This window comes from Mytilus californianus, unplaced genomic scaffold, assembly GCF_021869535.1.
Source record: "Mytilus californianus isolate M0D057914Y unplaced genomic scaffold, xbMytCali1.0.p SCAF_4, whole genome shotgun sequence".
Taxonomy (NCBI): Eukaryota; Metazoa; Mollusca; class Bivalvia; order Mytilida; family Mytilidae; genus Mytilus; species Mytilus californianus.
The window spans coordinates 87,796,137-87,812,693 of record NW_026262690.1 but is presented as its reverse complement, the minus strand read 5'-3'; positions in this window follow the sequence as shown (position 1 = coordinate 87,812,693).

Sequence of the window (16,557 nt, the reverse complement as noted above, 5' to 3'; positions counted from 1 at the left end):
TTTTATTGAAGACGAAGCACATGTTTTATTAAGATGTCCTCTTTATGAAGATTTTAGAAACCATTTATATTATGTTGCTGAAACTTATAATGAAAATTTTAATACTTTAGATAATAACCAAAAGTTAGTGTTTTTATTCTCAGATGTAAATATGTGTTTTTATTCTCAGATGTAAATATGATACATGTGTGATCCAAAACCTGTTATTTGATTTTAAAAAGGCGTAGAAAATTTATATATGGTAAATACATGTAGTACTTTATTTCATATTGTTTAATATATTATATCTATGCATTTTAATAGTCTCTTATAATTCTGTAAAGAATGGCTCATTTTATTTAGTATTGTTTTACAATGTATAAATATCGATTGTCGAGAGATGATACATTCATAAAATATTGAATTAATTGAATTGAGTTTGTTAGTATTACAATCAATATTTGTGTATGCCTCGCACAAAAAGGTGCAAACAGGGCCGTACTGGACATCTTCAGTTATCAAGGTTTTTTTTTTATAACAGACCCACTGAGATCTGGTATCCAGGAAATTAAAATGAATCAACAATACTTTCATGTATTTTGTACAATAATATTTTTCTAATTACACCTTATTCATGATGCAGATTTGTCTTCATCTAATACTATGATGATGTACTACAGTGGCATAAAAGTAGTTACGATAGGTTTAGAAAGTGTCATTTTGGTATTTATTATCATGATGCATTAGAATCAAATTTCCCCACGTTTCAAGGAATAACATTGAAAAATAATTTATAAGTCAACACTTCTAACCAGCAGTCTGTTTTGAATAATAAGATTTCTTTAAAACTGTTCAATGTATACCTCCTTCGACAATCTTCCTAGCATTAGATATTGGAATTTTTTAAAAATTTTCCCCACTACATTTTCAGTTTTAAATTCAATTCGCCGTGTTAACTCGTTTTAGTTGGTTGTTCCATGTCAGCGAGGTCGTCGATGATAGAATTTTTGCCATTATTTGATATTTCACATAAAATACAATGTAAGAGCATTTCATCAATTATAATTGCTACGATTTTCTTTATGTATTTATGCTTATCCTTGTATGCATGTTTATTGTTTTAATAAAGATAAAATCCGATGTCCAGGTTATCGGCAATATGAATATATTATTTGTTTTGTTTAAGCCCAAGTATTTGGAAAGATTCGTAAATGAAATTTTTTTGAGGAAACCAAGGATTTGCAAATAAACCAAGGATTTGCAAATAAACCAAGGATTTGCAAATCCTTAACAAAACCTATGTTACAGCTCATTAACCCCTTCCATGGTGATGCACATGTTCATCCATCCCTTTGTCCTGTCTCAAGTTTGCTTTCCATTCTGATTAATTACAATTTGCCTAATGTCTTGAACAACAATAATATGCTGGTCAAGTTCGATTTTGTCTTAGTTACTTTTAGAGGTGTGATATTACAATTGTTTTCCCCCAATTAGTCTTTGTTAAATTTGCACTCTTCTAAAAATTTATCTTTGTTCCAAATAAAGAAATACTTGGCTTTAGTCAAGTTTTATTCTTTATAGCTGTATGGCTACAGACAAAATTTCAAATAACATGTCGTTGCATATACGATGATTACCATCACTGGAAGTTCACCAATCAAATGTTCTCCCCTTTTTGTCCTGTGTTCAAGCTTATGTAACCTCAAGTTTCCTAAATATTCTATAGAAACACCAAATCAGAGGCTCTGACGATCCTGTGTCGCTCACCTGGTTCTACTTTGATTGTGGGAATCATGTAAAAATAGATTAAAATCATAACAGATACCCTAATAATAATTGAGGCCAAGTTTGGTTTAATATTGGCCCCGTAATTTAATCAAAAATCATGGTGGTCATCTTGAACAGTAAATCGGCAACAAAGTAGCAAGTCCCCCATTTGCAGCCATCTTGGTTGATGGATTTGCTACAAAGTAACAACACTTAGTCAGCACCTCATAAGGAACATTCATGCCAAGTTTGGTTTCATCACATTCAGTGGTTCTTCAAAAGAAGACTTTTGTATGTATTTCACATAGGGTCCTTTGTTAAACTAAGTTCCCCGCTGCAATCATCTTGGATGATTGATTGGCTACAAAGTAACAACACTTGGTCAGCACCTCATTAGGAACATTCATGTCATGTTTGGTTTCATTTCATTCAGTGTTTCTCTAAAAGAAAACATTTGTACCCTTATGAAAAGAGAAACTTTGCTGCAACCCTGAGGTAAGGTTGCAGCAAACTTGCGGCAATCTTTTGAGTTCGCCATAAGACCTGAAAGTTGTTCACCAGTGTTCGCCGATAGCAGTGACCTTTCGGCAAACAAATGTAAAAGTTTGCCGCAAGTTTGCCGCAAACTTAACTTTCTTAAAATTGAAGGAATTTTGTAAATTTTTTTTAAAGTAGTCCTAAAGTTTGCTGGAACTTCGCCGCAAACTTTATAGCATACTGAGCATGCTCCCTGCACTAAACTCAGACTTCCTGCTTCTTTAAATTTGAAAAAGGAGGGAAGTTTTAATGTAGGTGTTTTCATGTAAAAAGTAAATGGATGTTATCAGAAGTCCATTACTAGAAATGGACTTCTGATGTTATATATGATAGATGTCCGAGTTATATATGATTCAATTAGTTCCTGAAACAGCCATGCATCATTGATCATCTCTTTGTAAGTCATTTTAGACATTTTTTGCATGTTAATTTGTTATTATTGGTACAAAGGTTATGCCAAAGATCTGTCGCAACAGTTCGCCAGAAGGCTGATTTTGCAGTAAGGGTATGTATTGTCCATATGGTCCTATGTTAAACGAAGTCCCCCACTGGTGGCCATCTTGGATGATGGATCAGCTTCAAAGTAACAACACTTGGTCAGCACCTCATAAGAATATCAATGCAATGTTTGGTTTCATTCCAATTAATGATCCTTAGAAGTTCAAAATGTAAAAAGTTGAGACGAACGGACGGACGACAAATGATGAGAAAAGCTCACCTAGCCTAAAAGGCCAAGTGAGCTAATAAAAAAAGAATGGTGCTTTGAAACCCCCATGCTATGTTTATGACTCGGAATTTTTTTTTACTGCAATGAAATGTTAGATAAATTTCCTTCAACTGGCAATTTCAAGGGGATATTTTTTTTCGAACCTTCTTCGTATGCAACTGGATGTGACGCACTATAATTTGGTGGTTTTACACCTGTATTATGGGTTTCATCTTTTCTATGATAATACTGCATGCTCTCATTTTTTGAAATGAACACAGGTCTAGTTTGCTTTCGATATGGTTTTGACATTTAACCTTCAAAAGACCTGCCTTGGGATTGCTTAAAAACTACATTTCTTTGCATTCTGGATGGTGATTATAGTACCACTTGATCCAATCCTTAGAAATTTGTTCAGTTTCATTGATCATCGAGTACAGGTCAATGTCCACATAAATGGTTTTGACATTGACAGTACACGAGTGTCCCTTAGTTACCTTATTTATTTATTCTCATCAATGTGTGCGTCGTTGTTAATTTTAGAAAAAAAATATCTCTGAAACTGTTAGGCCAAATTTAACCAAACTTGACCAAACTATTCATTGGGGTATCTAGTTGAGTGCTGTCCAACCAACATGGTCGACATGGCTTACAATAGAACATAGGTGTCAAATGCACATCTGTTTTTATCTTGAAAACTCTTATACATAGAGAAAATCTTCATTAATATATTTTTGCCTTTTATCTTGAAAAATAAAATAGATAGAAACTTTAAAAGCAGAAAATACTAGCAAGATCTATAAATAGAAAAGTCAACATGACTGAAGTTGTCTTGACGATTTCTTATTTGAGTAATTGCGACCCTTTTCGGAAAATTTTTACTACTTTTTGTGGGCGGTTTGTTAATATCGTAATACTCTTCACAGAGGTGAGAATACTTTTATTGCACCTTTTTGTATGTCCAAAATAGGGGGCATTGTTCTTTGAACCACAAAAATAAACCTTGTAGCCTCTATAATTTTTATATAGAAATAACCTTGTGTCCATTTGTTTCCGCCTGTATCCTTTGTTTCTTTAATTCTTAATAATATATGGAAATAGATTTGAGTGCACTTGTGTCCGCTATTTATATATAAATTTATCGCGGTGTCTAGATTTGTACTAATTTGTTTACCCCATACATATACGTGTATCCTGGACACAAAATGCATGCTAACTATATTTTGCATCGAAAATAAGACATATCTAGCCATTCATTGCAAAGGATTTTAAAGTTAGTGTATTCAGATTCTTTTCAAAGGTCAGTTTTATGCCTCTTTCAATTTTCTATTTTTACAACGTGTGTTCGGTTTTATGGGTTGAAAATGGGTTCCAAAACAGAACTTCTGTCGAAAATTATAATTATTTGTTTATGCCTTTTCAATCCAATTGCGTAATGTGCGTGTTTTTAATCTTAAATTCTAATTCGTAAACTCAAACGAACATAAAATATTTATAAAATAACCACAAACTCTCACATGGGAGACACCACTTGCAGAGACAAGCGCTCATATTATTATGAGTATTGTAATGTGGAAAGTTCATGTAAATACAACGTAATTAAGCAGCTGGTACTGTTTTCCTCATACTAGTGGTCTACAAATCTAAAATAAACGATATAAATTTTTATATTATTTATTTGGCAAAATACAACTGTTCACTTTGACTGCAATGGCTCGAATGACCAACTTAATTCACTCGACTCGTGCATGAACTCAATATCCAAATCGAACCGACCTTACTATAAATTTAATAACCAAACACGTGTCAACTATAAACAAACAACATTTTTACATGTTCGATTTTTGTACAACTTTGATGAATACATTGCCAGTCAGAAACATTAGTCGTTTTGCATAGATATACTTTTCATTCGTAACGTCTCCAAAACCACCGAATGAGAATATCTTCCAAGAATCATTTTCGCTATCTTACATGTACATCGATTGATGAACCCGAGGTCTATCAAAGTTCAAAGTTCAAAATTCTTTATTTAACCTCAGACACATTGAGTGTATAAGAGGACAATAAACAAACATTATATACATAAATGATGGCAGGCGAGACTGTAAAAATACAGAGAACATACACCCAGATCGAAAATATGATATCATGTTTCAACAAATTATTGAGTGCTGTAAAAGCACAATCTGAAACATGATTTTTCTAAAAAATACTTTGAGATTTTTTTTCAGGAACAAGGACAGATTTTTTTGTATAGTCGAACATGGCATAATGATAACATATTTTTCATTTTTATCTCATTTGGATTTGTACTATAGTAACTAGGTACATATTTTTTCAAAGTTGTTCAAGTGGTGGAAATGCACATTGGAATAAATAAACAATTCATTCCAGATTCCGTTTTTACAAAGATTGCAAATTCTTTTCTCTTTAGTTATCGTGGCCCATCGTGGCCCATCTTTCAGTTTCTACAGGAAATCTAATATTTGCACATCTCAATTTAGTAATTTTCCTTATCGGAAGTCGATATTTTCCCGTAGCAAAATTTGAAAAATTAGCGAATTGAACTGAATGACTGAACCGAATTATTTTGACGATTTAATTAGTAAAATTAACCACGTTAATCTCCATTTTGTATAAATGAAGTATACATTTTGTAAGAAATTATGAAATTTTGAATATCGGTTAACTTAAAACTGTGAGTTTCAAGATTACCGATTTGGTAATTTTTTCAGAGTTTGAATACTCAATGCATGTGTATGCAATACAATTGAATATTGTGCAATAATTGACATTTTGCCTTTTGTTTCATCACATTTCATTAAAATGATTACATGTATACTTTAACAACCTTCATGGCGTAATGGTACACATTTTTAGTCATTTCTTTCACCCTGAAATCATGGCGGGAAAAGGCCATATCCGCTATGACTTCGCATTTCAATATAACAGTAAAAATGCCTAAAACGTAGAAAGCGAAAAAAAAGAGATGTTATATGTTATATGACTCTCTGACATGGTGCTAGCCAGTCCACACTGAGGTTGTAAGTTCGAATCCCGCACGTGACAGGTGCGCTCGACTCCGATCTTAATTGACTAGGATTGTCAGTTTTCCAACTGATGGTCGTTTGTTCTCTCCGGGAACTCCGGCTTCCTCCATCAATAAAAACTGACCGCCACGAAATAGCAAAATAGAATTGAAATTGGCGTTCAACACCAATCAATCAATCAAACTGGCATGGTGCGCCTCGCCACCTGATTAATTTTGTTTGTATAAACCTTTAGTTTGTTTTCGATTTTCGAGATCTACACAAATATAAGAGTAACGGTGGTATATGCATTCGGGATCTCTGCTCACAGTTTTTCAAATCTGACTCTTCCAATTATGATATTGTACAGCACTCCTTGATCCTTAAATTGTTTAGAAGGGGTTTTAAAATATGATTTATGTACTAAAATAATCGCCCATCCTATCACCGGAATGTCCCTGTTTTTTAAGATGACATTAAGGAACTAATATAATACTGTAATCGGCTTTCCATTCATCGGTCAATTATGTTTTCCTGAGAACTGTCATTAGGCATTATAGTAAGAGGTAGGGACAGTATCCCCAGAATTTGATTCACATCATGACCGTTTTCAAAAAGTATTTCAATCTTTACTTATTCCATAGCAGCAGAGCCCATGCAAGTATCTACTTTAAGGTTATTACAATATTATTATATAAAAAGATATGGTACTATGATTGCCAATGAGACAACTATTCACAAGAGACCAAATAACACAGAAATAAACTATAGGTCATCGTACGGCCTTCAACAATGAGAGCAAAGCCCATACCGAATAGCCAATTTAAAAGGCCCCTAACGGACAAATGTAATAATCCAAACGAGAAAACTAACGGCCTTAATTTATGTACAAAATAATGAACGAAAAGCAAATGTGTAACACAGCAACAAACGACAACCACTGAATTACAGGCTCCTGACTTGGGACAGGCACATACAATCAGACATACAGAATCTGGCGGGGTTAAACATGTTAGCGGGCGTCCAACCCTCCCCTAACCTGGGACAATTGTTGAAAAGGACAACATAAGAACAAACTATTATGGCTTGTTTCCATATCTAAATTATAAATGCCTGAAGATAGACCAAAATCGTGATTTTGACTTGTAAATTTTGAAGTTTCCCCAAAAGTGTACAAGGACATCGTTAATCAAAACCACTATTTCTTTGAAAGTAAAGATATAAATAGTTTTGCGGATACAAATTAAGTAATTCATATGTCTCCATTCAAAAGCATTAATCGTAAAAAAAAGCGGGTTCCAACACCTGGACCCCCCCCCCCCTTTTTTGGGGGATCCGCCACTGAGGTTATTATTTGGCAAAATGGAAATGGATGTTACACGAACCAGTCGTTTTCTTGTCGTCCAAAATATTTGAAAACTTCAATTTTAGTAATTCATTCGACTACCCCATCGTTTTCTGAATGACTTGAAAACGTAATGGATGGGGTATGAGTTTTTTTTCTTTTTTTTTTTCTTAGGAATATTCTGACACTGTTAATGAATTGAGAGGATTTTGTAAGAATTTTTTTTTTCATTTCTAGAAGTAAACATACATATTTACCAAGCTAAGGCAAACAGACAAGAAAATTACTTAAGTAAAAACTAACATTATTATGATTCGAATAAAATAAACAAAAAAGTGTAAAAAAACAATGAAACTGTCACCATCACAGAATTGCATACTAAATAGACTACACGAAAACGACGATTGATAACTTCAAATAGTACCGGTTAACAAAATTAATCAACAAGATAAGTAAAAATCTTATTTAAAGTCGGTAACATACATGATAAAATAACATATGGCTATTATTGGCTTTAAAACCGACATAAAATGATATACAACACGTATACAACAAGAAATGATTGTAACAGGATGCTGTTACGAAGTCTCCCAAACGAAGCTCCCATAATTCGTCATTCCTATGGTCACCTGACATTGGGCAAAGTCCAGTACAAATTGGTTTAGTCCAGTAAAGTGATATGCATTAGTGACGACTAGGGACTGACCCTGCATGTCATTCAAATCTATGTCAAATGATGAACAGGAATATATATGGTTTAGGGGTGGGGATCTCAACCATTTACAAGATATTAGAACATTTGGGTGGGGGTGACCCCTGGGGACTGACCCTATATATCAGTCAAATCTTTGTGACATGACGATCAGGAATATATATGGTTTAGGGGTTGGGATCTCGACCATTTACAAGATATTAGAACATTTGGGATTGGGAGAACCCCTGGGGACTGACCCTATATATTATTCAAATCTTTGGAACATGACGAACAGGAATATATATGGTTTAGGGATGGGGATCTCAACCATTTACAAGATATTATAACATTCGGGGTGGGGGAACCCCTGGGGACCTTTCCTATATATCATTTAAATCTTCATGACATGACAAACAGGAATATATATGGTTTAGGGGTGGGGATCTCGACCATTAACAAGATATTTGAACATATTCAAATGACAGGGGGTGGGGATGACCATGTTTATCATTTAAATCATCTTGGCATGACAAACCAGCATATATATGGTTTAGGGGTAGGGATCCTAACCACTTACAAGATATTAGAACTTTTTAAAATGGCAGGGGGTTGGGACGACCCATGAGGACTAACCCCGTTTGTCATTCAAATCATCTTGGCATGAAAACCAGAATATATATGGTTTAGGGGTGGGGATCTCGACCACATTAACAAGATATTTGAACACATTCAAATGATTTGGGGTGGGGATGACCCCTTGGGTCTTACCATGTTTATCATTCAAATCATCTTGGCCTCTAGTGGACCTTCCAGAACTTTCAGTGGCCAGGATAGACTTATCCTCCAGAGGGAACATCGCATATCTTAGAATGAAGGAGTCATCAGCTGAGATATGGTGTAGGGTAGAAATGGTACATTGAGTCATGGAGGAGTAAACTTTCTGGCAATCAATCTCAGGAATTGGTTACTATGTTGGAACCTGCCACTCGATCGAAAACACCAAACCACCTAGTAAAAATATTAGAACGTGTACCTCTAAGACTATCAGAAGATGTAAAGAAGGACAAATGAAATTTTAATTAACTTTAGAAACCTTCCAGTGTATAAGAACATTTAATAGTAATTGACGACGGCTCTCAGTTCAGAAGACTAAAGATAAAGATCATCCAGAGAGACTTAGAACTGTTTAATTTTAATATTGTTATTGTTCTTTTGTATTTTGATGCTTATATTTCATTTCATATATATTTATATGATATGAAATCGAATTCGGGAGAATTTTTTTTTTATTGGGTGGGGAAAGTGTTATAAATGGGTCTTAATAATTATCATAAAGAAACAACACATTTTATATTTCAAAATTTATTTGGACCAATATCTGAAAACCTGAAAAATAACGGTCTTAGATGATTTTTATGCACTAAGACAACTTTGGCAAACTCAATTTAGGGAGATTAAATTGCATATTTTCATAACTTGTACCACTTTTAGCAGATATCATAACACTTAACATAACGTCTATCAAATTATCAAGTTAGCATAGCGGTAAAAATCAACTGTCAGTGAACAGGTACTTTGATCACGATTTTAACGGGCCTACATTAATTTCACACTTTTGGGGGGTAAGGGGTTTATAAAACATGTTTGTTGCTCTCTATTCATTCATTCTGATAGTTGTTTGACACGTCGTTGGTGTAGTTTTCCCTTTAAATTCCATCGTGGCGAGTGCTTGTTTACGTACTAGAAGTTACCATTCCAATGAATGGCCACTTCCGGGTAACGGTACTTCTTTATAAAGTTACAATAATATACACAAAAGTATTATTAAGATATAATCAAATTACTTGCTGGCCTTCCTTTTATTGTTTAGGGTACTGAATAATATGATATAATATACACTAGATACGTTTTTGTCGAGCGCCGTTAAGGAACTATTTTCTGATTTCAATGACGTCAGATAGAAACGTGGGTGATAAGGCTACGAGTATGGAATTTTAAGGTTTATATTTAATATGTCACTTGTCTTTTGGAAATATGGGCAAACTTTTTTTATGGATTTATAACGCCATTTTGTGACATGAGCCAGAGTTTTCGTTAGTACTTCAAAGTTATAGTAGATTTTCAGTTCTGTTAGTCGCGCATATATATATTTCACCCTCAAGTATAAATACAGCGTCTCACTAGCACTTCGGTATATCGTATCTGGCTGTCAAGCTGAACAGAACGTAAAACCAAACAAACCTTCAAGTTAACAAAGCTATCTAGGTACAGGATGCATTTCGATATAAAGCTATTTTACCTTAAGCTATGCGATAGCATTTCAAGTTCTATATTAAGCTATTATTAATCTTTTTACATCTTTCGGAATATTGAACCAAAATCTTACTCAAAGACTTCCAGGAACCAAATACCGTTTTACAAATATTCCCGCTTACGCAGGTCTTCAACAGGAAGTGGCTTCATATTAGACAAGATGCGGAACCAGTTCAATGTTTACAAATTCTGTTAGTAGTTTTTGGCAAATTATAACAATTATTAAAGATGTATAGATACGATGTCCCACCACGTTGACAACATTATATAATTCCGTATTTTAATGAAATAAGTGTGTTTCATTTTCTCATTGTTGAACTCGTATGATGGATAGAATAAAGTCTTGAAAAGATATATATTAAGTTACATTTGGGGTTCGGAAGGCCAGACAGCATCTTACTATTCTAATTTATACTAACTATGTTATTGCTGTTATATCAGTTATTTATTGAGATAAATACATACCGGACAAGAATAAAAGTCATTCTTTTACGCTGGATTCATTAATGTATGATTATGCTGGAGTCAACCAACTACACTCAAAACAAGACTATCCAGAGGAATACTATCGATAATCAATACTGAATTAAAAGTACACACGACCCCTACTCGCCCGCCTGTAACAATACATTATGACACACCCTCTGGTGTTGGTTAATATACATGTCAAGTATAAACTTTGAAATCATAACGGTTCTCTAGATATAAAGCGGACACAATTTGTTAAGGACGGACGGACGGACGGACGGACGTACAGACGGACGGACGGACAGACTGATCACTGTAGGGCGTCCGCCATTCGGCGGGGGCCCTAATAAGAGTTATAAAGTATCTTTGAAGAGTTTTTATTTATAAAAAAGGGTTTTGAATATTGATTGAAAATTAAGAATTCGTGTGTGCATTTTGAACAACATATCAAGCATGAGGGAACCTTGAATAAAGGCAACAGTAATATACCGCTGTTCAATAGTCATAATTCGATTAAGCAAAAAAAAAAATCTGGGTAACAAACTTAAACCGAGGGAAACACATCAACTATAAGAGGAAAACAACGGATCAACAGAAACACTGAACTACAACAAAATCTTAAGTAATATGCGATATGTTTTTGATGTTATGATACACACCTTCTTCATTTATTACTTCTCGTGCTTCAGGAGCCAGCCACAACGGCGTCTAAAATTCGAAGATATATTATTATTTACTAAACACAACAGTACAATTTTCTCACAGACCCACATGTATATTACATATGATATATATGCATCAGACACGACGATTTTAAGTATGGTAAAAATCATATAGTTAAGTCTTTATTTTTAATTCCCAAGTTTCACTTAAATATGATTATGTTATCAATAAGAAAGATAGGATGAAACATGAAAATAAGATTTAAAAAAAAAATTATTTTGCATATTGAATAAAAATTACTAATCAAAAAAATATTCGGCGAAAACGTATTTCATTTTTTCACAAATGTGGCCTGTCAGGTGCGTTATGCACATTAAACTTTTCTGAGTAAAGTACATAAGCTGTTCTCCAATGATAAACTCCGTTCATGATAAGGTACAGGGTCAACTGCAGGAATCGGATAAATAAAGTTTACATTTTGAAATCAATGTGGTTGAATGTTATTCGTTTGTTACTGTTTTCTTTCTTTTTTTCTTCTTCTTCTTCTTCTTCTTCTTCTTCTTCTTCTTCTTCTTCTTCAAAGTATAAAATTACAATTTATAATGAAATCAAATTCAGACCATTACATTTCTGAGTAAAATTATCTATATCTATAACAGATATAATCGTCATATATATATATATATATATATATATATATACACAGTTAAACAGCCTATAAAATTATCCCCTAATAAGAGAGAACCTGTCTTGTCAGCTAACCTTTTTCTTGTCCCACTGAAGTAATACCCTTACATTTGTACATTTTCAACCTCAATTCAAAAGTCACCTCTATTGTAGTAATTTAATTAAAACATCACATATGTATAACTACACAAATATAAAATATAACATGATATAAGGAACGATGGGTATGAATTTTGATCATTCAATTATGCAGAATGTTCGCTCAGTAATTTAGAAATATTGAACCTTAAACACACAATTTCTATAAAGACCTTACGAAGAGAATTCTTCTGAGGTTCATCATATGACGATACTTGACAAAAACTTGACAAAAACATTAGGTATACAAAGAAAATATATAATGCACGATAATGTAGTTTCTAGTGTTCTTTTATTATTGTGAAGTCAAAAATACAGAGCCAATAAAAGCCTAAACAAAATCAAAAATTGCTAATAAGATACGATCTTTATATAAAAATAAAAACATATTTTTCATACATAAAATGTTTGAGGCAGAAAATGATAATTGTTTAACCCAGCATATGGAGCAGGATCTGCTTACCCTTCCGGAGCACCTGAGATCACCCCCAGTTTTTGGAGGGGTTCGTGTTGCTCAGTCTTTAGTTTTTTGTATATATACTGTTGTTTTTCTGTTGGTCTTTTCCTTTTTAAGCCATGGCTTCAGTTTATTTTCAACTTATGAGTTTGAATGTCACTTTGGTATCTTTTGCCTCTTTCTTAGAGAAAACTGATATTTCGAGCATTAATATTCACTTTTCTTCACAATCTGCACCGCGTTAACGTATGTAACATAAGTTTTACTTTTGTGTTTACATTTTGATACCTATAATAAGTTAATAACATTAACGGTACCAATTTTTCTGCACCAGATAAATATTTATTCAGTGATGCTCGAGGCCAAAATTTTTGAAAATCCAAAGCTTATTAAAAAGAAGAAGCTATAATAAAAAAAGGACAAAAAAGTTTAGCCAAAACGAGCAAGGAATCAGAGCTTTTATATCCAAACAGGACCTGAATTGCTAAAAAAAACTAAAAACAAAACTTTATAAATATCATTATCGTCTTAAAAATATAAGGTTGCACTCAAATGAATAATTTAATTTTCTATGAGTCAAGCCTTATTTCTACATAATAATGTAATTTTTTTTTTAAATTCTTCTTGGTTTTTATACATTTAGTGTTAGTTATTAGTATTGCGACTGTACTTTCAGCAAACAATAAAGCGTTAATAGGATTACTTTAATTATTATTGCTTTAATATTTTAATACATCTAAAATGGCATGGTAGCATTCCCTCCACGTCCAAAATTATCTTATTAATAATATAAACTGTCTTATGTAAGTTGTTTTCATGAAACAATAAAGTATGGGAAAATTCCAAAGGCAAATATAACCATGTCTTTCGAAAAAGTATTCAAGCTGAATATTTCAAAAAGACGTCATTAACAGTCAGAGAAATAAACATGACCTTGTGCATTGCCAAGATACAGGTATCGACAGATCGTAGAGCCATGAATGTTAGTTTAGTTTCGATAAATTGACAATAAGTGTGTACTAGATGTATAAATAACAACAAGTTGATTTGATAAGACAAATGTAAGAAGTATCATATTTATTTTAATTCAGCTGCTAACTGTATTGTTAATCATGTTACTAATTGTAACTGAACAAGATGTTCACTTGATAAGTCTTGTTTGCTATAATGGTTGAACGAATATTATTCAGTTTAGTCCCGGAAACTCATGATGAATTTTTTTAATTAAACCTTTGACACATGTCTGCAGTATAATTTGAATCAAACAGCTGCAGTACTATCCAACTGAAAAAAGGACTTTAATTAAGTCCATTGCCAGTGGAGAATCAACAATCAATCAATCAATCAATAAGTTGCAATTCAAAAATGTATGTCAAAACAAAATGTAAAATTCATGGCATACTTCTTTCATTAAAAATCGTAGAATTCGAAATTGCTTTATTTCTTAAAAAAACATACATTATTAAGGACATCTACAGGGAAAAATAAATACAATAATTGTAATTAACTTACTTTCCAAAATGAATACCAACAACAAAAGAGATGAGGAATCTTATTGTATGGTTAGATAACATCATAATAAGATAATTCTTTAAATATGCTTAAAATCCTGAAAAAGGATCTAAAAGTTGATAGTTCTATTTTCATAGATTTTCAATTTTTCGTCGTTTTCATTACAAAAAAATGTTTTATATACACGGGGTGGAAGGAAGGGGGCAACATCATATAAAACAAAACAGGTCCATATCATATAAAATCAAGCTTTTGAAGCCACTGTCATAGTCTCTGGTTCAACTTAATTTGTTTCGAAAATTTGTGACATTATCATGTGGCATGGTTGAGCTAGTTTTTTTTAGGAGCTTCAAACATACCAAAAAAAGTAGACGGTGAGTATTTATCTCTTTCTTTGTAGGTATCAACTTTACAACAATTCAAAGTGGGATATCTCACTCGGATTGATTGATTGGTTGATGTTTAACGCCATAACGCCATTTCAGCACTAGTGGCTATAACGTGGCGGTCAGTTTTATTGGTGGAGGAAGCAGGAGTGCTCGGAGAGAACCCCGACCTTCGACAGGAAAACTGACAATCTTAGTCAATTAAGTTTATTAGAGTTTAGCGCAACTGCAACGTGCAGGGTTCGAACTCACAACCTTCGAAACTTTGACAGGCTAGTGATACAGTAGTTGAAACATTCTTATAGGAAATTTATTGTAATTTACTACTGTAATTCAATAAATGGAATCTATTTTAATTCACAAGTTACGTGGTTAGACAAAGAAGTGTTTAAAGTGGTAGTTTAAATACGGGAAATTGAGCACTAAAACTATAAACGTCTTTACATGTAGAAATGGCAAAATCCATGTTTTCAGAAGGGGAAACCTCAAAAATAAATATACTTAGTTACATGAAATAAAATGTTCACAGATGATGAATAAAAATAAATGATTATTATCAGAACTAAAGTGTTTCTGTCCAAAATTGTTAAATATATAGAAACTGTCCTATTAAAAATGATTTATTTCACGATTGGCCATTTTGAAACCGGACATTTTATTTGATCAATAACTAATGTTTGAGATCACAACAATACATTTTGTCAAATTATTGTCCAAATTGTACAAACAAAGGGAGTGTTTGTTTAACAACTTCCGCTGTAGTGTGAAAAAGGAAATATGTTGCGTAATATGTCATTATATAACAAATCAAACCAAAATAATAAAAAAATGTGGCCCACAACTGAACATGGTTGGAAATAATTTTGTCAATTTTTTAGTTTAATTTCCAAAATTGTAGATTTTGCATCGTGAAACTTTTGTAACGGGCATACACTGCGGGACTTGACATAACAATATGGTTTTGCTTATCGGTAGGAGAGACATAAATACCATTTATGTAATCAAATAAAAGTTGTATCGCTATGTCAATATGTTCCTGCAATCAACATTAGTGTGTTACTGTGACATCTCTCTCATACATGTTGATTTGTTATTAATATTATGTGTTCTCTGTACCATTCCAATGTAAATGGTTTATTGAGAAATAAAAATATATATACTTTAAGATGGACTTTTAACTATGTCGACTAAAACAGAAATCCGTTATCTTTTTTAATTATAAAACCTTTAAGGATGTTCGCTTGTCATGTTTTGGAATTTTTGTCAGATTTTCGGAATCCCCTGGTTTTATCCATGTGAATGCCTTAAAAAAAATTTGCCCATTGACCCCCATTTTTCTTTTTATAAATCTTTTACATGTATAATTATAAGCCATCTGTAAAAGTCTTATAAAATCTTTGTTATTTTTTAATAGTTTTTGAGAACTTGAACTTTTCAATGATAAGGCTATGAAAAATCAAGAGAGAACATTTTCCCGCCAAAATTTCAATGGCTAATATCTCGAAAACAAGCACATTGACCTATATTTTTCTGTTGCTCTTTTGCTTCCTTTAATAATCCCCTATCAATTTATACTAGTGTTATGAAAAGCTTATATTTTGAAACTGAGTAGCGAACCTCCTTAATGCAAAAGAGTTTCTTCATTCTTAAACACTTTGAAATAACTCCAAGCAAGTGCATCTTTCGAACAGGTCATTATAAGATTGATTCAATAATCTGGATTTATTTTATTAGCGTCCAGTAGTGAAAGTTCATGCATGGTCAATTCGAGCTTTGTAGAAAATTATGTACACATGCATAGAAGAGGTCAGGGATTGTAACGATATAGTCTGCAGTCTTTCCATATACACATAAACTCATCATAAATACCGGG